Source organism: Pseudorca crassidens, chromosome 20, assembly GCF_039906515.1.
Source record: "Pseudorca crassidens isolate mPseCra1 chromosome 20, mPseCra1.hap1, whole genome shotgun sequence".
NCBI lineage: Eukaryota > Metazoa > Chordata > Mammalia > Artiodactyla > Delphinidae > Pseudorca > Pseudorca crassidens.
Genome location: NC_090315.1, coordinates 9,700,599 through 9,727,633, shown reverse-complemented (window position 1 = coordinate 9,727,633; position 27,035 = coordinate 9,700,599). Strand labels below are relative to the sequence as shown.

The 27,035-nt window shown below is 53.2% G+C and overlaps 1 protein-coding gene across 8 annotated transcripts in view; it reads left to right on the top strand.

Moving 5' to 3' along the window:
• The first annotated feature begins 4,575 nt into the window (after nt 1–4,575).
• The window catches only part of BICRA (BRD4 interacting chromatin remodeling complex associated protein), a 76,031-nt gene continuing 53,571 nt past the window's right edge, over nt 4,576–27,035 (top strand). For 4 of the 8 annotated variants that reach the window (XM_067720040.1, XM_067720034.1, XM_067720036.1 and 1 more), the window contains exon 1: nt 5,597–5,899. The gene's annotated coding sequence lies outside the window, so the exon portion shown is untranslated. Of the gene's footprint in view, nt 5,024–5,595; nt 5,900–27,035 lie in introns of those variants that run through there. The other 4 variants (XM_067720037.1, XM_067720039.1, XM_067720041.1 and 1 more) reach the window with 4 other exon arrangements.

Below are 27,035 nucleotides of genomic sequence, written 5' to 3'. Positions count from 1 at the left end.
CCAGGCCTGGGTGACTTTCCCAGCCATCTAAACAATGTTTCATAAACCCTGTAGCGAACTTATACGGAGGAAGTCTTGACAAGTAAGATCCATAACAGGTCAAATCTCAGCTGCAGGAAGTCGTTCTCATTTTCTGCTCCAGATCTCCCGGAACAGAGAGTAATAATAAAAGTCAAAACCCGGACAACTCTCCCTTCTGCAGGTCAATTCCGCCAGCGTCGTTTTCCGGAGGAGGCAGGCTTCCCTTCTTAAAGGGGCCTCTCCTAGTTTTGACTTTCTCTTCTCTCTCCTAAGAGGGCCTGGCTGGTTTCTCCTTCTCATCCCCCACTTAGCATCTCTCAGGAAGCGGCCCCTCCCTCTCCGTTGGGATGTTAAATCCTGCAGTGATTACTATTAAATAAAGCCACTCTTCATTGAATTTGGATTTCTGTTGGTCCTGAGTACATGAAGCAGCTCAATTCCCCAAATACCACTGTGGGTTGTAGGGGTCGCAGGTCGGGGGTCCATGGCCTCTATAGCCAAGTCAAGAAGTTTCCTAGGGGCTATTGCTTCGAGGTACGTGGATGAAAAGGGAGAGTTCTCAGAACTTAATATTTGTTTACAAGTTTCTAACTTTACAAAGGTCCAAATAGATCTACCCTCCACGCACCCCGGTCTCCCTCCCCACAGACGCTGCAGTTACCAGTTTCTGCTTTGGAAGCTATTCTGTGCATTTAACAAGCAGAAGCTTATATTTTCTCACCTCCCCCTTAAATTATTATACACTCTTCTTCCTTCATTGCCTTTTCCCCTTAACTGAATTCATAGCTTATTCCGCGTCGGTTCATGTATTACTTCCTCATTTTACGGTTATTTCATGTCCCCCTGTGGGCCAGACCACAGCTTATTTAATGAGTCCCCTATCCATGGACAGCTAGGTTGTTTGCGGGTTTGTTTATCCTTACTACTTTTTATGAAAACAAAAACAATGTTCCCTACTCCCTTGGTTAGCATTTATCAAGAAACCTGCAGAAGCCTCAACCTGCCCGCCCCCGCTGCCAGCCTCCACTTAGAGTATCCCCATCTCCAGGGTTCCAGTGCTTTGGCGGCTCGTCTTATGTGGGCTGCCTAGCTGAAGCTGTCAGGCGCAGGCCGGGGCCCTCTGGCGCCCCGCCCCGCGGCCGGCCCGCAGTCGGGCCGATTCAAATCCAGCCAATGGCAGCGTGTAAACAAACCCAGGCCCCGCCCCACGATGAATAATTCCCCGGGCCGGCGCGAAGCCTATTTAACTAGGCGGGGATGGGGGCGGGACGGAGATGCGGCCACGCCCCCCATCTTGGGCCAATGGGCGGCTAGGCCCCGCCCCCCGCACTTGCCGCTCTGAGGACCCAAGGTCGGGGTGGGCTTGTAGCTGCCTGATTTGCCGCCGCTCGCGGTCTTGGCGCTCCAGGCGAGCCAGCGTAGCTGCGTGCTGGGGTAGCACTGTCCCGCTGTACGAGCCATATTTAAAGGGCGCGGTCAGAGGGCGCAGGTCGCTCCGGAGTCAGTTCCCTCCTAGTCCTCCTATTTTTCCCCTCCTGGCGGCTAGAATTCGGATCCTGGAGAGGTCTTTGATGAAAACTTTCCCCTGAAGTCGGATTGAACGAGAAGTGGAGGGACCGCAGGGGTGTTCTGGGCAAGGTTTTTTCTTGCTTTGTTCCTTCTTGTTATTGAAGTGTTACATGCCTCCAGAAAAGTGCACGGATCCTAAGCGTGCTGCTCAACTGAAAACGAAAAACACCCTCGGAAACATCTTGCCAGATCAAGAAACAGAACTTGGGTTGGCCAAGTTTTAGACTTTGCAGTTGCGGGTGCGAGGGAGGAGCCGCGATGGCCGTTCCTTTGACTTTCAGAGGCACAAACAACTTGTTTAAAAAAAAAAAAAAAGAAAGAAAGAAAGAAGGAAAAAGGAAAACCACGCCTCTGTAGAGAAACGGGAATCAGGCCAGACTCTGGTCAGGCTCCCTCAGGGTAGGAACTGGGCTGTTGGACGGGTAGGAGGTGTAGGACTCAGAGATAAAGGGCATTAGGATCTGGTTGGGAGAGCTGAGTGTGGGGTGGGGAAGGACTAGAAATTTGAGGGGACTAGAAATTTGACGGGATAGAAAATGCGCTTGTACTGGGGGTGGGAGAAGGGAGGTTTCTGGGCTGGAGGGTTGGGAGGACCAGGGGGAGTTGGAGCCGGTGGGCTAAAAGTGGAACAAGGCATCACAGCCCCTGGGAGAGGGCAGGTTAATTCTCCAGTGTCCTGGACTTTCCACAGCAAATGGGTTTCCTGCTGTTCCTTTTCAGCTGCACGGTTATAATTAAAACAGTCCATGAAACGTTGAGATGAGGGGCCCAGAAATCCAAGCTCATTCAGCAAATACTTGTGAGGTGTCTGTCTCCTGCCCAGACCTATGTTAGGAGAGAGGAAATATCATGACCTATATGGGATTAAGTTCCATATTGGCAGGCAAGGACCCTGTGTCCAGAGCCCAGCTGAGCACAGAGGTGTAGTGTATTTGGTAGATGAGAAAAGGTGGGTGCATCTTCTCCCGTCCTAATTTCTCACATCTGGATGCTGCTCTGTCCCTGTCCCATAAGAGTTTCTATGTGCCTCGTCCCATTTCATCCTTTCCATAGCCTTCATAACGTCTGGACTCTGGGGACAAACAGAGCTGGGTTTGACTCCCCGGCTGTGTGACATTGATCCGGTTTCTTACCCTCTCTGAACTGGTTTCTCCACACAAAAAAGTTAGAATTGAGGTTTAAATGAGAGTCAGGGCCTGGCCCAGGGGGTTGGTATTAACAGTTGTCAGAGTGTTTATCAAAGCGAGGAGTTAGTTAGGATTACCAGCTTAATGATGTGTTCGGGGGAGATAAACAGATGTCTGCAATGCATCAAAAACTGAGATGGATTTGATGGATAGATAGATGCACAGATGTGTGATTAAGCTAGTAGAGTAGGATGCTGATGGTTGAATCTAGGTGGTGGGTATTTATCCTATTTCTTCCACTTTTCCATATTTGAAAATGTTCAGAATAAAATGTTGGGGGGCGATGGATTTTGGTGTCTGACTATACAGGTCCCATTTTACAGATGAGAAAATGGAGGGGCTGGAGAAGTGACTTGCCCCAGGTTCATCTGGTGACTCATAACAGAACATCTGGGATTAGTCCCTCCCCTGGCTGGGTATCCCTGGGGCAAGTTGCTGAACCTATCTGGGTCTCACTGCCAACCCGATTCTGAACCTGGAACTTACAACTTGCATCTGATTTTCAAAGGGCAGGGGTGTGTCACCCCCTAAAGAATAGCAGGTCTCTTCCCATTTGGGTGCATATAGACCCCTCCTCTGGCCTTGGACATTTGACCTCCCAGGGTTTTGCCAGCGATGGCTAGATTGGGGGCTTCTTTCACACCCATGCCCATTCCAGGCCGCCTGGCCTCAAGACCATCTTCCTAAGAGGTCAGGTATGCCTGTGGAAGGGTGGGTATTATCTCATTGCTCAGCAGATCTTTCTTGAGCACTTACTAAGTGCCAGGCACTGTTCTGGGGTGTGTGTTGGGGGAGTGGTAGATACCATAATGCACCTAAGAAGCCTGGAACCTGCTACAGAGGGCAGGGGAAACTGAGGCTAAGTGACTTATTTGCTTACTTGCTCATTGTCTGTGTCCCCTAATAGACTGTGAGCTGCAGAATGGGGCTAGGGGGTAGCGATGGGGCAGGAACCAGGGTGTTCTTGGTCACTGCTATATTCCTGGCACACACTAGATACCCATAAACAATACTTCCTGTATGAATGAATAAACTTGGACAGTCACCCCCCACAATGCCTCAGGTCTGCTACCTTTGAACCCCAGTCAGTTCCCTAGTTCCGAGCCCCCCAGGGTTGGCAGCTATAACAAGAGACACCAGTGCCACCCAGCTCAGATCAGGTCCCACTTCCCGGTTGTGTGACCTTGGGCAAAACGCTTCCCCTCTCTGAGCCAATTTAGTTTTCTACACTGCAAGGTGGGAATAACTAAAGGTCTCTAGATGGGAGTTCCTGGAGATCTCTTCTTGGTGAAGACTGGAAAAATGGCACCCAGGTAAATGAATACTGAAGGTGTAGCCCAGTGGCTCAATCTTAGCAAATGGAAGGGCAACCTGCACAAAAATAATGTCCTCCTATGTTGCGGTTCCTGGAAGGTCACATACCTCAGTGGGCCATGGATTACTATAACTATATGAGTTATAGACTGACCACTGTCTCATGTTTGCGGCAACACGTGTTCACTTCTGGAATTGATAAAGTTTCCTTTTACTATAATAGTAAATAATAACAGCACTTATCTGGCACTTCCTGTCACATGCTGCTCCCCATGAGAACATTTTCTCCTAATGACCTTATGAAATGAGGCCTATTAATTATTTCCTCTTGGAAATGGAGGCACGGAGAGGTGAAGTAATTTGTCCAAGGTCACACAGCAAAGGAAGCGGCAGGATGTGAAGCACAGGCTCGCTGGTTTGAGTCAGCGCGCTTAACCTCCGTGGTGTCTTAAATAATACGCGTAGTGCCACCAAGATGCCAGGATCAATTCTAAAGCTTAAAACACATAGGTCTCAATCACTCATTTATTCAACACACATTTATTGAACTGCTTCGGTATACACATGGCTTTTCCAGGGCATCGGGGAAACAGAAGGTAAGAAGAGACCAGAATATAAGTCCCGTTGGCCTGTGCGCCCCGGCAGGGTAGCTCCGAGCTGTCTGGGTGCTCGATGGGCCCCGAGCAAGGCGCAGGGCACACAGCAGGCGCTCAGCAAGCGTTCCCTGAACGAACGCGCGAACCGAAGTGTCACGCCCGAAAGGCGTACACGGCCCCGCGGGGCGGAAACAGACCCAACACCACCGAGGCGTCCCGGGGCTTCTGGGAGTCCCATCTGCGCGGCCCGAGAGGCCTCGAGGAGGCTCTAAGACAGGTCGGACCCACGTCCCCGGCGCCCTCCCCGGGGCGTAGCAGCTCAAAAGACCGATTGAGGTGAGTGAGCGAGCCGCGTTCGGGGTCCCGGCCAGTAGCCCCAAAGCACCCCCCCCCGCCCCCGCACCTTCCACCCTTTTGGCTCCGACTCCCGGCTCCTTCGCGATTCCACCTGCGGGGCCTCCCCCTCTCCTCCAGCCGCGACTCCCGCTACCTTTTCGAACCTTCGGCGCTCCCCCTGGTCGCGTCCTCCCGCCCGGCGACCATCCCCCGCGTCGGGGCGCGCCCAGGGCGCACCGCGCCCGCTCCCCAGACGGGCTGGGCGCCCGGGATACGGGAGGGCGAATCCCTTTAGCCTTTTCCCCTAATCCGGAGCATTGCTCGATGCAGTCGGCGGACTCCACCGTAGCCTGGGAAGGGGCGCCCCTGAACCCCCGGGACTAGGGCTGGGGAAGGGGCGGCGCCGGTGCGGAGGTCACCCTCCCGGGGCGTTCGCAGCCTCCCATTCGTTCGCGGGCCCGCAGCTCGGCGCCCAGAGCCGAAGCTGGTTTGCTGAGTCGCGGGGCGGGGCCTCCCCCAAGCCCGTCCCTCGGCGAGGGCGGAGGGAGGAGGAGGAGGAGGAGGAGGAGGAAAGGGGGGGGCGGAACACAAAACCCGCAAGGTTTTTTTTCTTTTGCATGTAATTAAAAAATAATTTTTTTTTTTTTTTTTTTTTTGCAAACCCGAGGGGTCCCGCCCGGAGCGGGCGCGGGTCCGGGGTGCCCGGGCCGCGGCGCGGGGCGGCGGCGGGGGCCTGGCGGAGGCTGCCGGGCGGCCGCCATGCGATCAGGCAGTGCGCTGACCGGCCCGGCCGGTCGGCCCCTTCTGGGTCCTCCCTTTGCAGCCCGTGCGGGGCCGTCTCGGAGACCCCGCGCCGACGGCTGCTCAAACATCAGGGTGAGTTTCTCACAATGTAGCAATTTCTCTTTAAATCTCTTAACTCTCTCTACCTGCGAGTCGGGGCTGTGACAGGGCGCAAAAGCGAGGGGGGAGTGGGGGTTGGCGGCGAGGGTGTGTGTGGGGGGAGCCGGAGCCGGGGCCGAACCCACCCCCCCGACACTCACACACTTAGCCCCCCAACCGGGGCGCATCGCCCGCTGCCTCTTTTTCTGTTCGGCGCCCACCACCCCCGGCAGCCCCCCCTCACCCCCCGCGTCTCTCCATCACCGCCGCCCCGATTCTGCGGGGACCCCCCCTCCACCCACCCTGGGCTCCCCTGCCCAAACCCGGCGCCCGGTGCCTCCCCGGCCCTCCCGCCGGCTGCCGGGGATACAATGGAGCGGCGGAAAAACGAGACCTAACGTTCCACGGGGGGAGGGGTGGGGAGACCCCCTCCCCCGGCCCGGGGGCCCCCCCTCCCCTCACCCTGCTCCCTGCCTTTTGGGGAAGAAGAGGGCAATGGGGGCAGCGGATGGTGGTTTCCCGGCCGGAGCTGGCGAGCCTTCATCTCCCCCTCTCGCCCGTCCCCTGCGCTCCCTCCTCAGATCCCTCCGGGGGTGCCGGAGAGAAACGGGGCCTCCGGCATGCTGGGGAGGGATGGATGCGGAAGGAAGCCACTGGGTCTCCTCCTCCCCACCGCCCCGAAACAATGAAAGGAGTTGACTTGGTCCCCCACCCCCCAGCAATGAAAGGAGTTGACCCCCGCCCCCGCTAGCTGGTTGTTCCCGGAGGGGGCCGTTACGGGGGGTGGGGGGAGGAGGGAGGTGAGCCTTACCCCTGTCACCTCCGAGATTTGGGGCGGCCCCCCATCTCCACCCCCTCGGCCTAGCAATGGGAGGCACCAGGCCCAGCCCGGGCACCGCGCTCGGGTGGTGACCTTTAGACAAAGGCAGCCCTTTCCCTGTGGTGAGCCCGGACGAGCCGGGCCCGAGGCCTCCCCTAGCCCCTGCGGAGGGCGGCCAGGCCGCGGGCACCCGGAGGGAGGGATGGAGCAGGAGGGAGGAGGGATGGAGCCATCTGGTTTTCCCATCCCTCGCTGCCCCTCGGCTGCTTCTCCGGCTCCTGTCACGGGCGGCCGCGGGGAGACCAGGGACCGCCGGCTGCCCAGGCCTTGGTCCGCGGCCAGCGGCGAGCGGGGCGAGCAGCCGCGGGCGGGCTCGGGAGGCAGCGGTGATTGGAAGGCACGGCGGCTCCTTCCTCTCCGCACCCCTTTGTTTTGCTTTGTGGTTCTGAGCAGCTGAACTTCCCGGGAGGTGGGGTCAGAGGCCGCTGTGTCAGCTCTCCCCGGAGGCCAGGGTGACAGGTCCCAGCCCTCTGGTGTACCTGGACCGGGGCTCCTGCCGGTGCTCGGCCTTCTGTCCGGACAGGCAGACCCTTTTGTTACACAGCCCTCCGATAGTATAGATCTGGGGATGTATTGAAGGTTTGCTTTTCCCTCACACCTCCTTTCCTGGGGCGCTTGTCAGGGAAACAGTTTTTAGAAACACCCCCAGACTTCACGGCCTGAGACTTCTGAGAAGTGCTCTGTGCTTTCACACCTCTCCCCTCACCTGGGGTGGGGATGGGGGCCTCAGTCAACGCCGACCTGCTAGGGTGGTGGGAGAACAGGGGAGGAGGACAGCTGAGGAGCCACCCCCTTCCCATGTGCCAGCGTCCAGTGAGACTTAAGGGGTGTGCTTAGCTACACCCCCCTCCCCCAGAGCTCCCCCACTCCTGGAAGGCGGAAATAACATCTCCTACCCAGAGAGCATTAGGGATTGGCTACTGTTAGGTGCGCTACCCAGTGGCCACCACCCGAGGAGGAAGTTGGGTCAGTTATGTGATTCCCATTTTGCAGACAGGCTAATGGAGGCTCAGAGAAGCTAAGTGACTTGCCGGGGGTCACACAGCCCCAGTCTGTAACCGTCTCAGGTTTTTCCAACTCAGCTCAAAACTCTTAGGTTCTCCTGTACCCCTCTTTGGCAATTTGTCCCTTTGACTTCAGTTGAGTCTCAAATGTAGATAATACCAGGAAGGAGCGGCCGAATTCACCCCCCACCCACCCACCGAGTGCCGCCCCCCCACCCACCCACCGAGTGCTCGTTTGGGGAAGGGGTAAGGAGCATCTGGAAGCTGGGCTGAGGGCAGGATGCTTTCACCTGTGGCTGGAGCAGAGTGTTCGCCTGCAGGAGCTGAGGATTGGAGGTGTGGAGTCAGGAGAAGGGGGGGCCCCGGGCCTCGCTGGCTGGGGTTTGGGGGGCACTTGGTTGGTGGCCCCTCTGTCATCCTCTTCCTGTTCCACCTGAGCTGGGACTCGGCCCCGCTGGGAGGGAATCTGAGCTGCTGGGGACCTTCGTCGTCGCTCTGCCCTGTAACCCTCCGTGGCTCCGTGATGTAGCTGGCAGAGAACTCCCCTGCCCGTTCTCCTCTCAGCCTGGGTGGCAGACTCCCTGTCCCACTCTGTAACCTCAGTCACTGGTCCTCAGTTTCCTCATCTGCAGGTGGGGATCAGTAGAGCTTCCTTAACTGACCTTGCGGTGACTGAAAGTTTTATCCAAACGTGTTATTTTTATTTCTCCTTCAGCATACGGGGATATGGCAGGCCTGTAGGAGTGGGGAGGAAAGTTGGGTGCTGGGTATTTTAGGGTGAATGGCAAAAGGCATCTACCCTGGAGGAATTCCCTGTGGTGGTGGGTGAGGGCAGGCAGTAAGGGGTTCCACTTTGGTGGCTCTCCATCTCCAGCTCTCTGGGACCCCACTCCTTCAGCACTTACTGGTGCCGAATACACATTTGGCTGGTGGGTTGTGGTGGTGGGGGAGGAAGGGGAAGGGCTGGGGAGGGCCCAGCTTACCCAGTGAGGGGGGCAATACGGGGCGATCTTGCCATTTTACAGATGAGGAAACTGAGTCCAGCAGAAACCTGTTCCATGGCTGAGAGGGGACTCCAGCCCAGACTTCAGGGACGGGGGTGTGATTGGAGAGGGGCTAACACTTTGAGGGACACCCTGCAAATACCTTCCTGAGGTGACAGGCATCATAAGTAATCATAATTCCTGTGGGGCGGGGGCAGGAGGAGAGGAGCTGTAGGTCTCTCTAGGGTGAGTGCTTCCTGAAAGTTGGAACTGATTTTTGGGGGGGCAGGGTGGCGGTGGAAAAGGGGGGAAGTGTGAGGCCCAAGAGTGACAGGCCTATGCCCCGCCCCCCTTTTTTGCCTGCTTCCTTCCCAGAGGCCTCAGGGGCCTTCCCCAACCTTCCCTGGGGATGTGGGGTCTTCCCCCTCTCCCCTGTGAGAGTCTGTGAAAGGGTCCAGGGGTCAGCCCCAAGCCCAGGGGGCCTGGCAGGAGGGTCCTGGGGTGTGTGTGGGTACCCCGGGGTCCTGGGGGGGGTCACCTTTGAGCTCCAGGCCCAGCCACCATCAGAGTTCCCTCCCGCCCTCCCAGCTCTCCCCCGTGGCTGTCTTGACTCCTGGTCTCAAGAATGCAGAGGGCTGCTGGTGGGGGGAAGTTAATTGGAAACAGGAAAACATGGCATTCCTTTCTAGCCGGCCTGGGCCTGGAAAGCAGTGAGGGGCTGCCTTTCTCCCTCTCCCGCCCTGCAGGGGAGAGGTGGGGGGGGCATGGTTCTCTTGCCTCTGTCTCTTCGGGGTCTTTCCCCCACCAGGCTCCCTGACTCTTAGTGGAAACAGCAAGTTGCCTGTTTTACACCCATGATATAAAATGTTCTCCCCCCAATCCGAATGACTTGCCCCCCTTTTTCACCGGGTCATATCCAAGTTTGTCCCTGTTCTCTGAGGGTGGAGGGCCTGTCTCAGTTGGCTCCCCAGTGTAGGATGTGTCACACTAGAGACACATGGGAAATGTTTGGTTGACTGGTCCCCAAGGATTCCCTCCTCCTTCCTTCCCTAGACTTCTCCCCTGCCTGGGGTACCACCAATAGAGTTTTATCCCCATTGACTGAAGCCTTTGTGTCTCAGTGGCATGCAAGGTCCCCCAACGGGAAAAGAGAAGGTTTTCTAAGACATTTCTGGTTTGGCGACAGTTAGTTTTGTGTCCTGAGTTTGCAGGTATTCATGGTGGCGGGGGATCTGTTGGCAGGAGAAGCTGGAGAGAGGGCCTGTCTGTCTTTAATTGTTCCCCATTAAACTTCCTGAGGGCCTACTGTGTGCCACGGCCCTGGGGCCCAGTTGTGATATTGGGACCCAATCCGGGAGGAGGCTAGAGAGAAGTGTCGTCTTCAAGGCCACTGGGGGACTTTGATGCCTTTTGTCTGGGTGGTTTGCAAAGGCTCCAAGGGGGAAGCAGCTTCTTTCTCTCTTTCTCTTTTTTTCTGACTGATACATCCACGTGGGACAAAGTCAAAATCTCAAACATAGTAAGTCTCCCCCTTTACCCTCCGGGGCATCCCTGGTCCCCCAACTCGCCTCCCCAGAGCACCGCCTCCATCCTGATGTTCTGTGCACACACATTCATATACATGTGTATGTCTTAAAAAATATTTATTTTGCACAGATGGTAGCACCCTCTTCCCATCGTTCTGCACGTTGCTTTTTTCACTTCATCTCCCTGGGAGATGTGCGCAATACATGGAGGAGTCTCTTTGGCTTTTTCTCAGCTGCGTTGTATTCCTCAGTGTGGGCAAATCCTCCTTGACTCAACACGGATATGGAGGTGTTTCCTAAAGTTTCAGCGTGCGGAGCCAGAGGGCATGCATCCATTTGTCTTACTGGGAAGTGGGTATGCCAGCGGAATAAACTCCTGGAGGCGGGGTTGCTGGGTCAAGAGCCTGCGATTCGGTCACTCTTAGGAGGCACCTGTGGAGCTATGTCTTGAAGGAAATCGTTTCCGCTCCTGTTCAAGTCATCCCACCCATCCATCCATTGTCTTTGCCTCTTGTGACCTCCTTGCCCCTTCCTTCCTGCCTGTGGCCTGCACCCTGTGCTTGCCACTTGGTGTAGAGGTCAAGGGTGGGGGCGCTGTTGATTCGAATCCCGGCTCTGCCGCTTGCTGGCTGAATGGATGCAGGCAGGGGGCTTGCTGGCTCTGGGCCTCAGTTGTCCCCTCTGTTAAATGGGTTCACCTCAGTACCTACTTTTGGAAAGGTTGTCGTGAGGATTAAATAATACCCATCAAGGTGCATGGGTAGCCTAGCTGAGTCATTCAGTGGAGGTGTCATCTGTCATTCTATGGCAGTTCTGTCTCCTGGGGTCAGGAACCCCTTAATTCTGGGCTGTGAGCCCCCTTACTGGCAGGCAGGGGAGGGAATGCTGGCTTTTCCACTCCCCTGCAGCGTGACCTTGGGCAAGTGATCCTTTTCTGGGTCTCGATTTCCTTGTCTGTAAAATGGGCCCATGATGGCTCCCTGGCAGGTGGGCTGTGAGGGCCGAAGGAGGCCCTGCCCTCCCCAGCCGGGCGTGCAGTAGCCGTTCAGGAAGGAGCATCTGATGTTACTGTTATCTTCACTATGATTACTGTTCTCCTGTGGGCCCCACGCTGACTTCGCCACTCTGAAAGCTCTCCATTGTCTTCCTGAAAGGCACATAGGGAACATTGTTGGCATTCTAAACCGCACAGCAGCGGAGGGCACAGGGCAGGCTGCTGCGGCGGCATGGCCCTGGGGACAGACAGGGCTGTCCTGATCTGGGTCTCGCTTTCCTCATCTGGAAGGACGGCTGTGATGGGAGACCTACCTGTGTGCTCATGGATGTTCCGTGCTTAACACAGTGCCTGACATATCACGAGTGCTCAGAAGATGTCAGTGGCTGTGATGGTGTTGGTGGTGATGGTGTTGGTGGTGATGATGGTAATGATGGTGGTGATGATGATGATGATGATGATGATGGTGGAGAGAAATCTCCCGTGGAATTAGATACCTGCGTCCTTGCCTCCTTCCCCTAAAACCCCGGGCAGTCAATGTTGGCATTTTAATCAGAGGGAAGGTTCCAAGGCAATCAAATACCCTTTGGGCCTCAGTTTCCTCATCTGTAACAGAACTCATGGAGTCTTTGTGAAGCTTAAATGAGTGAAGATGTAGAAAGCTTTTAAGACAGGCCCTGGCTTGCAAGAGTGTGGTGAAAATTCACTTTGCTTGTTATTATTTTAATTTTTTATCATGGAAATTTTAAAGTACCCACCAAGAGTTGAGAGAATAAAATAATCAACCCCTGTGTACCCATCGCCAGCTTCACCAATTTTCTACTGATCCCTTCTCCCGCCCCCCCCCCACCCTCCGCGCCGCCCTGCGCTTTCTTTTCCCTTTTCTACTGGAGTACCTTTAAGCAGATTCCAGATATCATATCAGTTCAACTGTATCATTATCGTTACTAATGGTATTATTATTTTTGGTATCCAGAATCTGTTTCATCACCTCCGGGTTCTATCCTGTTCTGTGATGGAAGAGACATTAGGCCCATTTCATAGATTGGGGAAATCGAGGCTGCGGGTAGTAAACTTTGGTCAGGTTGTCCTTGATCTGTGTTCCCATCCTGTCTTGGCCACCCCAGGCTTTGCACCTTGGTGGCTGTTTCTGATCACACGGGCTTGGGGATTTATGCCTGGAAGTGGGTTCTGATATTCTGTGCAGAAATCACAGTCAGAGAAGGTGGGCCAGTGGCAGGGGGATGGACAAATGACCCCGGCAGTGAGGGGTTACTAGGTCAGCCGCCCGGGTTCGAGTCCTCTTTCTGCCCCTTCTAACCTTGTGACTTGGCGGCAAGTTACTTCCTTTCTCTAATTCCAGATTAGAGAACCAGAAGTACAGGAATAATAAATGGACGCTTCTCTCAAGAGCTTTTGCATCAGTTAAATCAGGTCCTGAGTGGAAAAGTGTTTTGCAAGTGCCTGGCTCAGAGTAAGCGCTCTGCAGAAGGTAGCTGTCACCATTGTCACTGTAGTTAGTTATCACTTCGGTGGAGGCTGTAACCAAACGCTCCTTCCAGGGGTAAGAGGGTCAGAGGAAGGGTTATATCCCTGGAGCCCCTGACCAGGTCTGGCTGCCTTAATCCCCTCCTTTTGCTCACTCCATCCTCTATAATTCTCCTTCAAAGTGTTTCTTGTCCTTCGAGGGACTGGAGGGGGCTGTTGACGTCTAGGTAACCCCCCCCCCAGCCTCCTGTGTCCCCTATGTCCCATCCTGGCAGCCTTGGGTGCGGAGTGAGGGAGGACATCTCTATGGCTGTGGGACCCTCGTTAATGACCCCTGGGGCCCTGGAGGGAGCCCCGGTGGCCTCCGCAGCTTGGAGGTGAAAGCGGTCCGTTCCTCCAGGACACCTGCAGATCGAAGGTCCCTGGAGCCCCCTTTCCAGAGGGTGGATGCTGCCCTGCCTCTCGTCCACTATGTGGTACTGGGCAGGCTGTTGCTCACAGATGCTCACGGGATGATTGTGGCAGTTGGCTAGACTGTAACCTCCCTCCTGTCCTTCAAGGCACCTCACCCATCTTCGAGCACCAAGCCCTCCAGGCGAGGTGACGGGGGCCCCCTGAGGAGTTCTCAGCTCTTTACCCTCTCAGGCCAGGCTCCCCTCGGCCTAGCAGGCCCTGGCCACGGTGACCTCACTTCTCTCCCCAGAACATGCCCAGTGCCCTCCCGCTTTTGTGGACATGCATCCCTTTTTTTTTTGGCGGTACGCAGGCCTCTCACTGCTGTGGCCTCTCCGGTTGCGGAGCACAGGCTCCGGACGCGCAGGCTCAGCGGCTATGGCTCACGGGCCCAGCCGCTCTGCGGCATATGGGATCCTCCCGGACAGGGGCACGAACCCGCGTCCCCTGCATCGGCAGGCAGACTCTCAACCACTGCGCCACCAGGGAAGCCCCCGTGCATCCCCTTTCACAGAAAGTTTTGTGTGTGTGTGTATGTATGTATGTATGTTTTTCTCCCCCATCCTCTCATTGAGTGTAACTGGCATACGATGAAATACACAGAGGTTAAGGGTGCTTCTCCACCAGTCTTGCCAAACCCTAGCAGCCTGTGTAATCCACACCCCATCGAGATCCAGAGCGTTCACATCGCAGCCAAAAAGTTGCTTTGTGCCCCTTCACAGTCAGCACCCCCTCCCAGAGCAGCGGGTCACGGGCTGCTGCTCGTTTATCCTGTTGTGGGTCTGCCCTTGCCTCTTCTTGAATCCCGCAGACTTGTGTGGTCCTTTGGGTTGAGCACCTCAACTCAGCATCACTGCTTTGAGATTTAGCCTTTTCATCACGGAGCAGGAGTCCTTGGGAAGGCTTTACCTCCTTTCTCTCGGGAGAGAGAAATCTGCCCCCCCAGCCCCGCCTTGAAGTCTCATCACCCCTCCCTGGGTGCCCTTCCCAGCCTCAGCCTCTGGCGTAGGGATGCTCTCCCATTTCACTGTTCCACCCCTCGTAGCCCCATTGGGATGTAGGTATCCCGTGAGCTTTTCTTCAGGCCTGGCTTTCTCACTAGATTCTATAAACAGAAGGAGGGAAATGATGTGCCTCGTGTTCTCAGCTCCTGGTGTGCAGTAGGAATCCTGTAATGTTTGTTGACTGACCCACTGACTGACTGAAGGATGGACATGTCACAGGCATGGAGAAAGGGAGCAGAGAGCCTGTGCTTGCAGTCGCTATTCTGTTTCTTAAAAAGTATGACCCACCTGCTTCCAAAGCACCAAAAATGCCAGTCTCGGGGTGCCACGCATCTCCTGGGAGTCCTGGTGGGTGGGGCCCGAGAGGCCCCCAGCCAGGCTCAGCTGCCTTCATTGCCCCCCTCCCCGGGCCCATCCCCCCACCACTTTTATCAAGCCTGGCCCCTGAGTGGTTCCTTGGCTCAGGAAGCCCAGCCCTCAAAGCTGCAGGGCTCTGCCTGCAGTGGCAAAGCTCCACCGGCAGGCCCCTCACCCAGGACAGGCAGCCATGGGTCTCCCAACTGCACTTGACACTTGGTCCATGGACGTTGCCCATCCTGCCCTAGCCACCTCCCCACTGCCCAGTACTCGCTCCCTAAGTGTCTTCAGAGAGGGAGTGAATCAGGGCCCAGGGGGCAGGTCAGGACTGCCCACTGCTCAGCAGGGAGACTGAGGCTGGAGGGGGGTGCTCAGGTGCTGTCCTCCTCAGTTCAACCAGGACTGGAAGCCACACATGCTGTGTTCACACGAGCCATTTGTTGTGAGTTACGCCTCCTTTTACAGAGATGCTAAAATGGGGAAAGACTCAGGTCTCGAAGTTGATAAAAATGTCCGGGAAACTTCTGCTCCGTCTTTGCCTTCTGGTTTCTGGGGCCCTCCCGGACTGCCTGTGCTTTGCCACCTAAAGTCTCAAAGCTGTTTCGTGAGGAGCCGTTTTTCTTTGTCAGATTTCTGTCTCCTTAGCTGGACCAGCAGAATTCCCTGACATCTGCCCAGCCCTTGCCCCTCCCCGAGCCCGTCCCCCTTCCACAGTCCTATTTTTTCTTTGCGACCTTTAAGGGGCAGGGAGCCGTGTCTGCATTGGTCACAGGGAACACGGAGCCAACTTCTGGGCCTGAAGAGCCCCCGGCCAGACTCTGTAGCAGAATAGGGAGATTTATTTAAGGGAGTTCCTGACGGAAGTCTGCTTTAAGCAAATGAACGGTAAAATATATATACCCACACACATACATTAATATATGTTACATGTTATTATACTTTATGTAATAATTTAGTGGTAAATTTAAACTTAGCAGTATAATAGGCATATAGTAAATGTATAATTGCATACACGTATATGCAAGTGCATATATATATATCTGTGTAAGATTCCCTCGTATTCCCGTTCCCTTCCCTGGCCCAATGCCCTGGCAAATTGTTCTGTGCCCTGGCGAATTGTTTGCTTTGTGTGGTGGATTTTTGATTTCTACAGAGGATCCTGCTGTATTTCTCCTTCTGAGTCTTTTTCGCCCAGCACCCGCTTTCAGGCCTCCTGTGTTGTTACTTGTCCATCTTGTCTGTTGCTTCTCCTGGCTGTGGGACTGCGTGCGGTGCAGTTTTCATGGTTTGCTTAGAATTCTCCCCAGGGCCAGACCCCCGGGTTGCCTTCCTCTCCCTGTTACAGCGAGAGGTGAAGCGCCTTGTCCAGGGTTACACAGCTAGCTGCTGGCAGAGCAGGGATTTGAATCCAGGCGCGTCGTACTGGTTAATTCAGACCCACATAGCAGGCCTCCCTTGTGCAGGGCCTCAGAGCTCTGCACTCGGGACAGGGGAGTGGGGTAAGCCCAAAACACACCCATCCTCCCTGCAAGGTGAGATCAGTGTCTCAGGAGTGTCAGCTGGGCCGGTGGAGGCCAGGAGGAGGCATTGCTTCTGGGGTATGTTGGTGTATCAGGGCAGGCTTCCTGGAGGAGAGGGCTTCTGGGGGCAGGCTTTGGGCTCCACGCCGTTTCTAGCAGAGAGAAACCTGGCATGCTTTGCACAGAGGCCAGTTGAAGCTTCACGGGGAAAGAGGGCCCAGGACACTGGGGCTGAGGTCTGGGGTGCTTTGGTTTTGTTGATGGCAGGTAAGAGAGAGAGGGAGCCCAGGATGATCCAAAGTCACTGGCCTGAGCAACTGAGTGGATGCAGGTGCCCTTTCTTGAGATGCTGTAGTGGTGTCTGTAGTTTGGGGAACACAAACCCCAGAGAGTAGAGCTCCAGCTCCCTCTCGGCTGGTGGTGAGGTGCGGACGGAATGAATGAATGAACTGGAGGCATCGTGAGTGAGAGACGGTGACACGGAGTGATCACTGAAGTCCCAGGGATGGGGATGATTCCCCAGGGAGAGGACAGGAGCGGGTGGAGAATCAACTTAGGCGGCCACCCACGTGTAGGGAGGGGTGGGAGCTTCTTTGGCCCAAACAGAGAAAGGGAGGAGCAGGATGAGGCACAATCAGCGTCTCAGGAACAAAGTGGGAGAGTTTTTAGAGAGGTTTAACTTCCATGGACCTTAGGACAGGCTTCCTGGGTTGGATGAGGCTGTTCTGGAAGCAAAGATTTCCTGGGTTTGATGGGTATGTAGGGGCGGAAGCCAGACTGGAATATGGTGCGAAGTCATGAGAGAAGGATGGCTTCGTGGATGGATGGATGGATGGATGGACGGACGGACGGAAGGCAGGCAGGCAGATGGAGCTCTTGGCAGCCAGAGATTGAAAAAAAAAATCTTGCTACCCTTTATGGCTCCCTAGTGCCCTCAGGTGAAAGTCTAACTCTCACCTCCCCCCACAGAGCCCCGTTAGTCTGGCCTGGGCTTATCTCCCTGACCTCATCTCCTGCCCTTTCACCTTGCTTTCTTCCCACACCCAGCTTGTTCCTGCCTCCCCACCTTTGCCCTTGCCTCTACTTGCCGTGATCTTCTCCCATTCCTTCCTGTCTCTGTGCTCCTCGTCCTGTCCTGCAGGCCTCTGCTTAAATACCGCCTCCTCTGGGAAGCCTTCCTGGACTACCCTGTCCAAATTCCTCCATGTCACACAGTTTATTTCTGTATGAGGATTCTTCCCCCGGACCTGACTGGGAATGCGTCCAGACTCAGTATTCACTGCATGAATGAGGGACCAGGCTTAGAGAGTTTTAGGATCTGAGCAGGCTTAGAGAAAAGGAAAGGAGCAAAGGAAGATTCTAGAAGAAGAGGGAGGAGGGGCGGTGCTGGGTTGGGCTCAAGAGTGAAGCTTCCTTACAGGCCAGGAGGTGAGGAAGAGAGGGGTGTGAAGGCAGAAGAAAGATGTTTGTGCAGTTGGGAAGGAGTTCAGGAGGCCAGTGCAAACCTGCTTGGAGACAGGAGGGGGTGACAGGAGCTGGGGGGCAGGAGATGGGGAGGCCGGTGGTATTGCCAGCTGTTGGGAGGGCGAGAGCTTTGGCCGTCCTGCCCCAGCTGGGAGAGGCAGCCGCCTTTTATCTTTTCCAGGGCAAGGTCTTAAGAGCACGAGGTGGTCCTTAGTGTGGGGGAAGGAGGGCTCAGGTCCTTTGGGGAACCTGCTCGGAGGCCTCTGACGTTTCCCCCAGAGAAACGCATGCTTGACTCCACATCGCAACCTTTGGCGGAGGACTTCAGGGGTGTTGTGGATCCAGTTAGGAGCTTTCCACAGCTCATGACTGTAGCAGCAATAATAATAACAGCCTACACGGCCATGGGCACCAGTCTAGGGCCCTCACAAGTCCTGACTCGGTTACTCACGTTAGGACCTTAGGAGGCAGGTGCAGTGAGCATCCCCATTTTACAGATGAGGAAACCGAGGCACTGGGCAGTTAAGTGACTTGCCCAGCGTCACACATCTGCTAAAGGGTAGACTGGGGATCCCCCACCCAACCCCGGGGGGCGCAGTCTGGCCCCAAAGCCCAGGCTTTTAGCCATAAAGCCTCACTGTTTGCTTGTTACAGGGACCAGGACCGAAAGCCCACAGTCAGGAAGTTGCCTTTGCCCCGCCCCCCTCCACTCCGCTTTTTGCCCTGGGATCCAGCTTGGGTCTCAGCTTAGCCAGTGGAGGCCCCGGCTCAGCAGGGTGCCGTCCCACCCTCCTCTTTCCCTTTTTACCCTCCGTGGTGTCTTCATTAACATAACTGCGGCGCTCCCAGCTTCCTCGGATGTGTTTGTGAGTTTGTGAGCCCGGGTGGGTGACTGACGGTGAGACCTGCAAGGAAGGGGTCAGGACCCCGGAGGCAGATCTGGCCTGGAGGCAGCTGCGGGACTTGGAGCAGGGGCCCACCACCTCTCGCAGCCTCAGTTTCCCCATCAGCGAGGGGGGGGCCTGATGCCTTCCTCTCGGAGTTTTCATAGATGATGTCACATGTCAACAGATGTGCTGCAAATTTATGGCAGTAACCAGCTTACGAGGTGCGTCGACATTCAGAATATTTCAGACCGCAGCGCAGGCTGGAATGAGGTGAAGCAGCCCTCAGCCAGGCAGGGCAGCTCCCCTTCCCCAGATAGGCTAAAGATTTCTGCAGCAAGTACTATCCCTGCTGCTAATATATCTGTGGCGTTTACACTGAGAAGGATGCGTGAGGATAGTCATTGCAGGCTAGCTTTAGCCCCACGACGAATAAAGGGGAAAGCAAGGGGATGGCTCTTAGAGATTTTTGGAGGTTGGAATTGCAGATCTGGGGTTGCAGATCGAGATGATCTGCGACGTGGTGGGATGTCTGTGGAGTTTCATTGAGATAAGGTACCGCCTGGCAGTTAATAAGCCCGTTGAAAGTGCTGGTTGCTATTACTATCATCACTGACCAGCCTTTAGTCTGTACCTACTAAATCGGTGCAGACAGATTGGGCTGTGTTGCAGATCAACAGTTTCTCAAACTTGAACGTGCACACGAATCCCTTGGGGAGCCTGTTCAAATGGGGGGGTCTGATTCAGCGGGTCTGTGGCGGGCCTGAGACTCTGCATTTCTAGCAGGCTCCCAGGGGACACTGAGGCTGCTCCTTTGAGTAGCAAGGGGTAGAGTGGTTTCCGGACGATTTCCGAGTTGCTTCAAGGGCCCTGCACTGGATGCCGAGGCTAAGATCAGATTCCTTAACTCTTTGGGGTTTGCCAATTTGAGGGCAGATCTGTATGAATTAATTAGGCGCGGAAAAAAGTCATATATAACACTATGAAAGTCTTTTCACTGTCCCGTTGTCCTGCCCTCTCCAGAGGAGAGGGTGCATTCTTTCTACCCCTCTCTTCTGTGCAGACATTTTTTTCCTCTTGGTCACACGCACCGTATGAATTATTCTACACCGTGCTTTTTAACTTGAACAAACGTCTTAGAGTTATTTCCATGGCAGCAATCTAGAGCTCCACTCTTTTTTTTTTAATTGAAGTATAGTTGATTTACAATGTTGTGTTAATTTCTGCTGTACAGCAAAGTGATTCAGTTATACATATATATTTACATTCTTTTTCGTAGTCTTTTCCATTGTGGTTTATTACAGAACACTGAATACAGTTCCCTGTGCTATACAGTAGGACCTTGGTTTTTTTTAATATTTATTTATTTAATTAATTTATTTTTGGCTTTGTCGGATCTTAGTTGTGGCACACGGGATCTTCACTGCGGTGCATGGGCTTCTCTCTCCAGTTGTGGCATGTGGGCTCCAGAGCACGTGGGCTCAGTAGTTGCGGTGTGCGCGCGGGCTTAGGTGTGGTGTGCAGGCTTAGTTGCCTCAAGGCATGTGGGATCCTAGCTCCCTGACCAGCGATCAAACCCACGTCCTCTGCATTGGACGGCAGATTCTTAACCACTGGACCACTAGGGAAGTCCCCAAGACCTTGTTTTTTTTGTTTTTGTTGTTTGTTTGTTCGTTTGTTTTTTAAGGTTTTTTTTTGGCTGCACTGTGCTGCATGTGGGATCTTAGTTCCCCAACCCGGGATCAAACCCTGCGTTGGAAGCGCGGAGTCTTAACCACTGGACCGCCGGGGAAGTCCCAGGACCTTGCTGTTTATCCATTCTGTATATAATAGTTTGTATCTGCTAATCCCAGACTCCCAATTCATCCGTCCCCCACCCCTCCCCCCAGAACCCATTCTTTTAGCAAACGAAAGGAGGAGGCGTATTTTTACTGTGAGCCTATATATGTCTTTATATTTAAAGTGTGCTTCCGTTTAAAGTGTGTCTCTTGCAGACAGCAAATAGCCTATATCCTTTTGATGATTGGAATGTCGAGACCAGTGCTGTCCAGTAAGAAAATCCTAGCCACAGGAGAAAGAAATAGGGAAAATTAATGTGAATATATTTTATGCAACCTGTTATATACAGAATACTATTATTTCAACACGTAATCAGTCTAGAAGTCACTAATGAGATATTTCACAGTCTTTTTTATTGTGGTGAAATGCACGTGACATAAAATTTCCCATTTTCACCATTTTTAAGTGCGCAATTCAGTGGCATTAAGTATATTTACAATGCTGTGTGACCGTCACCGCTGTCCATTTCCAGAACTTGTTCATCCTTCCAAACGAAACTCTGTGCCCCTTAAACAGTAATTCCCCATCCCCCTCTCCCACCACCTACTGGTAACCTCCATTCTACTTTCTTTCTCTATGAATTTGACCACTTCTTCCTCATATAAGTGGAATCATACAGTATTTATCCTTCTGTGTCTGGCTTATTTCACTTACCATAATGTCTTCAAGGATAGTCATCACATTCGTAGCATCTATCAGAATTTCCTTCCTTTTTAAGGCCGAATACTATTCCATTGTCTGAATAGACCACACTGTTTATCCATCCAATAATAGACAGACACTTGGGTTACTTCCGCCTTTTGGGTATTGCGAATAGCACTGCTATAAACATTGGCATACAAGTATCTGAGTCTGCCTTCAATGCTTTTGGATATATACCTAGGAATGGAGCCGCTTGGTCATCTGGTAATTCTCTTTTTAACTTTTTGAGAAATCACTGTTGTGCACGGTGGCTGCACCATTTCACATTCCCGCCAGTAATGCACAAGGGTTCCGATTTCTCCACATCTTCGCCAGCACGTGTTGTACAGTGTTTCCCCCCTTCCACCCCGCACTGAGTTTTTGAAATCCAGTGTGCATTTTCCACTCAGAACATCTTGTTGGCCTAGCTCTGTTCCCAGGGCTGGGCAGTCACATGAGGCCTCTCTGAGTGGACAATGCAGGGTTAGACCGTTCGTATTTGCCCTCATTACTGATGCGGCTGCGTTGAAATCTTCTATCTTACTATTCATTTTTGGTTTATCTCTGGTGTTCTTTGTTCCTTATTCTCTCGTTTCCTGCCTCCTTTAGATTACTTGAGTAATGTGGCCTTCCATCTTATCTCCATTAGGAGCTGATTCATGCTACCTCTTTATTACCCTAGAGTTTCCATTCTGCGTCTTTGACCAGGACCTGGGCTCTGATCCTGAGTGAGATGGGAGCCATGGCAGGCTTTTGAGCAGGGGAGTGACCCGACCTGACATTTTTGTATCCACACCTGCAGTTGCTTGTGCAAGAGCGTTTCTACTGGCCAGATTCCTGGAAGAGAACTTGCTAAGGCAAAGGGAAGCGTGTGCTGAGGTTTGAGGAGGCCCTGGCAAATGGCATTCCAGAAAGGCCTCACTATTCTCATCCCTTGCAAACAGCAACCAGAATTTACTGAGTGACTGCTTCGTGCCAGGCCCTAGAGATGCTGGCGAGAATCAGCCCAAGTCCTGCTACTTAAATAACTCTTGGTCCTGGAAACGCGGGGCAGCCTCTGGAGCGGCCTCTGAGCTCAAAGGAAGGTGAAGCTTTCAGAGGAACCAAAAAAGGAGAGGCCAGAGGCTATTCTAGGTGCCAAAAGGAGGCCTGGCACAGCCCTGGTGTGAGCTCTGGCTGGACCAAGAAGTGGACTGTATTGGCCTGGAGACTGCGTGTGTGGGCACCCCACGCATGTGGGACATATCGAGGTACAGCTAAGGAGTAAAGTAATAGTACCTACCTCCCCCTTGGGGCTTGTTTGGGAGGGTTCAGCAGGAAGCAGACAGCACACGGGTGGTTGTTTGGCTAACTTATCCCCACTGGGAGGGGATCAGCATCAGGGACGGGGCGGCCTGACCTAGGGACAGGCATGATCCATGCTTTGGACATGGTTAGGCCCTGTGGCAGACAGACTTGGACTTGGAGCCCCAGCTGTCTCCTAATTCAGGCCAGCTGCGCCAGGCCTCTGTTAGAAGAGGATAAATAGCAGTAGAAGCTGCTTCTCAGGAGAGTAATGAGGGTCAGGCAATGAGACGGTGGCCACATGGAGCTCAGGGCCCTCCTGGACCAGAGTAGGGTTCCATAAAGGTCAGCCACTATTATTATTATTGCTGCTGCTGTTGTCATTGTTGTTGATTTAAGGCTTATAGGGAACAGCCATATCCTTCCAGACCCGCCCCCCCCCCCAGGACGGAGACCCCCTGGAGAAATGAGGTCGGTTGCTCAGGGTCAGGAAATTGCAGAGCAGGGATTTGAAGCCAGGTTTGTCTGACCTGAGCTCAGGGGCTCCCCGCTTCCAGGCCTTGGGGGAGCCTTGGGCTTAGCACAAAGACTCTTCCCTTCTTAGATCAACCAGCGAGCAAGGCGTGCTTTCACCGCAACACCACCTCCATCAGTAATGATAACGGCAGCTCGCCTGCAGTGACTCAACAGGCAGCAGGACCTGCCCCGAAGCCAAGCTATTTGTGGTCTGTCTTTGCTCTCCGTGTGAATATTCATACATTTGGCTGCAGAAATATTAGTGTTTGGTTACTGGGTGGCGTCTCAGAGCTGGCTGTGGGTGTTCCGTCATAGACAGGTGCGCATCCCAGCACCTGGCAAAGTCTGAGAAAGAATCTGCTTTGCGGAAAGCATCTCCCCTCAAAGGTTTTGAACAAAGGCTCTTGGACCTCTTAGAATATATGTTCTGTCTCGCGCTTGCCCACCCCCCAGGGTGCACGTTGCCTGTACTGTTTGGCGACGTTGGATGGTGTTTACTATTCAGATCCCGCGCTCCTCGCTAGACAACGCAGCATGGGCAGCCACATCGAGCCTTGATGGGCTCCAAAGGCGAGGAAGCCGGGTGGGTGGTAGGAGTGGGCAGGGAGGCTTCTGGAAGCCTGTTCCCCGAAAGCTGGGAGCCTGGAGGCTGTGCTGGGCTGTGACTGGTGGTGAGGGAGGAAGGGGGAACGTGACGATGGGCCAGACTGGGGCCTGCCCTGTGATAGGATGCTCCTTGCGCGGCTGGACACGGTGTCAAGGGAACCGAGACAGAAGCCAGGCCCTGGAAATGGGCAGGAGAGGAATTAAGGGCAGATTTCATTCACTTCTGTCTCCAGCCCGTCCCGCTCTGCCGAGCCCTCCACCGGGTTGTCTCAGAGGCACCTCGAACTTAACACGTCGGACCCCTCACCGCCACCCCCAAGCACATGAACAAAAGTAAAGCCTGTCCCCTCCAGTTCGTCACCGTCTCGGTCCATCCTCCCAGTGGCCTGGGTCAGGTACTTTGGCACCGTCCTTGACTCTTTTTAAATTTTATTTATTTATTTATTTATGGCTGCTGCACGGCTTGCGGGCTCTTAGTTCCCCAACCTGGGATCAGACCCAGGCTGCAGCAGTGAAAGCGCTGAGTCCTGACCACTGGACTGCCAGGGAACTCCCTCGTTTAATTTTTCTTACTGTGATAAACAGCGCATGACATAAAACTTACCATCTGAAGCCCTTTTTAGTCACACTGTTGTGTGGACGCCCCTTATCCTTCTGTCTTCTGCACCCCGTCAGTCCAGCAGTGTAGCCTGTGAGCTCTGCCTGTGGAAGATCTCCACGGTCTGGCCTGTCTCCCCACCCCCGCCGCGCCCACCCCGGTCCAGCCACCATCACCTCCCGCCTGGACCATCTCAGTCTCCTCCTCCTGGGGCTCCCTCCATCCCCTGCCCCCCACCGGCTATTTCCCTCACTCAGCCCACCGGACCCTGTTGTAACCTGAGTCAGCTCACGGCCCTTCTCTGCTCAGAGCCCTCCCGAGCTCGCCCGAGAACTCTGCTCACCAATGCGCTAACCACTGGGTGAGCTGTGAGTGTTAAAAATTTCAAAGACTTCGAAGGAAGGGGGAAAAAAAGTCAGTTCCCCATGAATACTATTTTCATATGGATGACACGTTGAAAAGATCATGTTTGTATATATCATGTTACATAAAACTTATTCTTGAAATTAACATACGTTAAATTCACCTCTTCTTTCCGCTAGAAAATGTAGAATCACATGTGTGGCGGCGTCGCCTTTCTGGGGGCAGCGCTGCTTCAGAAGGCACCTCGCCTATTGGGTTGTCGGAGGGTGAATGAACGCACATAGTAAAGCTTTGAGGGCAGCGCCTGATACGTCTAATGCAACATGTTAGCTGTTATTGCTTTTTAATTGTGGGAAAATGTGCATACCATAAAAGTTACCATTTTCACCTTTTTAAGTGTCCAGTTCAGTGGCACTAAGTACATTTATGGTGTTGTGCAACCGTCACCTGTATCCATTTCCAGAACTTTTTCGTCATTCCAAACAGAAACTCAGTACCCATTAAACAATGACTCCCTGTTCTCCCCTCCCACCAGCCCCTCGTAACCTCTCCTCTACTTTCTGTTTCCATGAATTTGCCTATTTTATGCATCTCATTTTAAAAATTATTTTATTTTTTTATCTTTTGGCTGCGCCCTGCGGCATGTGGGATCTTAGCTCCCCGACCAGGGATGGAACCCGCGCCCCCTGCAGTGGAAGCGCAGAGTCTTATGCACTGGACCGCCAGGGAGGTCCCGTATGGTCTCATCTCAATGGAATCACACCATATTTGTCCTTTTGAGTCTGAGTTATTTCACTTAGCATAATGTTGCCAAGGTCCATCGATAATGTAGCATGTATCAGAATTTCATTCCTTTCCAGGACTGAATAATATTCCAGTGTGTGGCTGTACCGCATTTTGTTTCTATCTACATCCCTCAGGTGATGGGCACGTGGGTTGTTTCTGCCTTTTAGCTGATATTATTTTTAGTTCATGATCTGACCCCTGGCTTTCTATCTATCTATCTAACCTCATCTCCCACTAACTACTCTCCCCCTTACTTGCTCCACTTCAGCCTCACTGGCCTCCTTCCTTGACTCAGACACTCATCCACCTCAGGGCCTTTGCACTTGCTATTCCTCTGCTCCATGATTCCCTCCCTCCCCTCCTCAGTCAAGCCTGCCTTTATTACTCTAGTTAAAATTACAAATACCTTGTCCTTCTTTTTCATTGCTTTTCCTCCACAGCACTTAGCAACTTCTGACATAATATTTATTTTACATTTATATTGATTTTACATGTCATAATCTTTTGTAACATTTATATTTTAAATATTGATAATTCTATACATGACACATATATTCTAATATCTATTAAATATTTATTCAATAAATAAAAGCTAAATACATGTAAATTAAATATTTGTAAATACTTAGTATAATCTGTTATATTGTTCTTTCTTTGTTTCCCTCCTTACCCTCCTCAAAAATGTAAGCTCCACGTGAACAGGGATCTTTGTTTTGTTCACAGCCGTCCCTCCAGCTTCTAGACAGAGCCTGGCACGCAGCACATATCCCACGCTTTAATTGCTGAATGGATGAATATTTCGTGAATGAGGAACCTGGGAGGATGTGAATGAGCCAAAAGAAAGTGTGTTAATTGGGGAGAGGAGAGGAAGTTGGGAAGAGCAGAAAAAGGGCCCCGAGGCTTAAAAGCTGGTGTGATCAGGCCCTGGGTGAGTGTGAGGGACACTAGGGAACAGGCTGGCAGAAGAGACACAGTGAGTGCTTTGCGGGGGGTGGGGGTCTGAACTTTACCTGAAATGTGGTTCCGTCATTTGCTGGGTAACCTTGAGTCAGTGACTTGCCCTCTCTGGGCCTCATTGCCTCATCTGTAAAAAGGGAGAAGAGCAGCTGTTTGTTCGTGAATGCAACATGAACATACATATTTTCTGCATTTCTGCCATGTGCCGGGCACTGTGGTAGATGAGGCAGGCAGCGTCCTCACCCTCATTGATCTATTCCAGGCCCCCACCTCCAGGGTCCTGTAGAATTAAGCACTGTGGTGGCCTGTGGTGAACTGCAGTTCCTGTCGTCAGGTTAGCTGTAGGCTTCAGCTTTCCTCATCGGTAAGGTAGGGATAGAGGTACCCACGGTGCATGGTTGTCATGGAAGCCCGGTGCCCCGTTTATGGTAATGGCGATTTCTAAATGGGGGCTTTGTTATTGGTGTGGTCTTGGGCTCGAGATGCAACTTGGACCCTTCATCATTGAGCTTATGTTTCTTTTCTTTTCTTTCTTTTTTTTTTTTTTGACCACACCACGCAGCTTGCGGGATTTTAGTTCCCCGACCAGGCGTTGAACCTGGGCCCCCCAGGCAGTGAAAGCGCTGAGTCCTAACCACTGGACCGCCAGGGAATTCCCATGGAGCTTATGTTTCTTTTCAAAATATGGACTTGACGTGGCTTAGAACGCATTTTGTGGATGCTAAGTCTCTGGCCGTGGATGTGACCTTAATGCTTCACTAGGCTTTTCTGAGTTGGGCACACCTGTTGTACTGTGAGGCGTCCAGAGACTCAGTTTCCTCTCCTCTCCTCTCTGGAACTTCAGCACAAGATTCTTCGTTCAGCAGGCTGCTGAGTTAACCAACCTTCATTTGGGATGTGTGTAAGTTAGCACAGGTCATGCTAGCTGCTGTAACAAATAAGA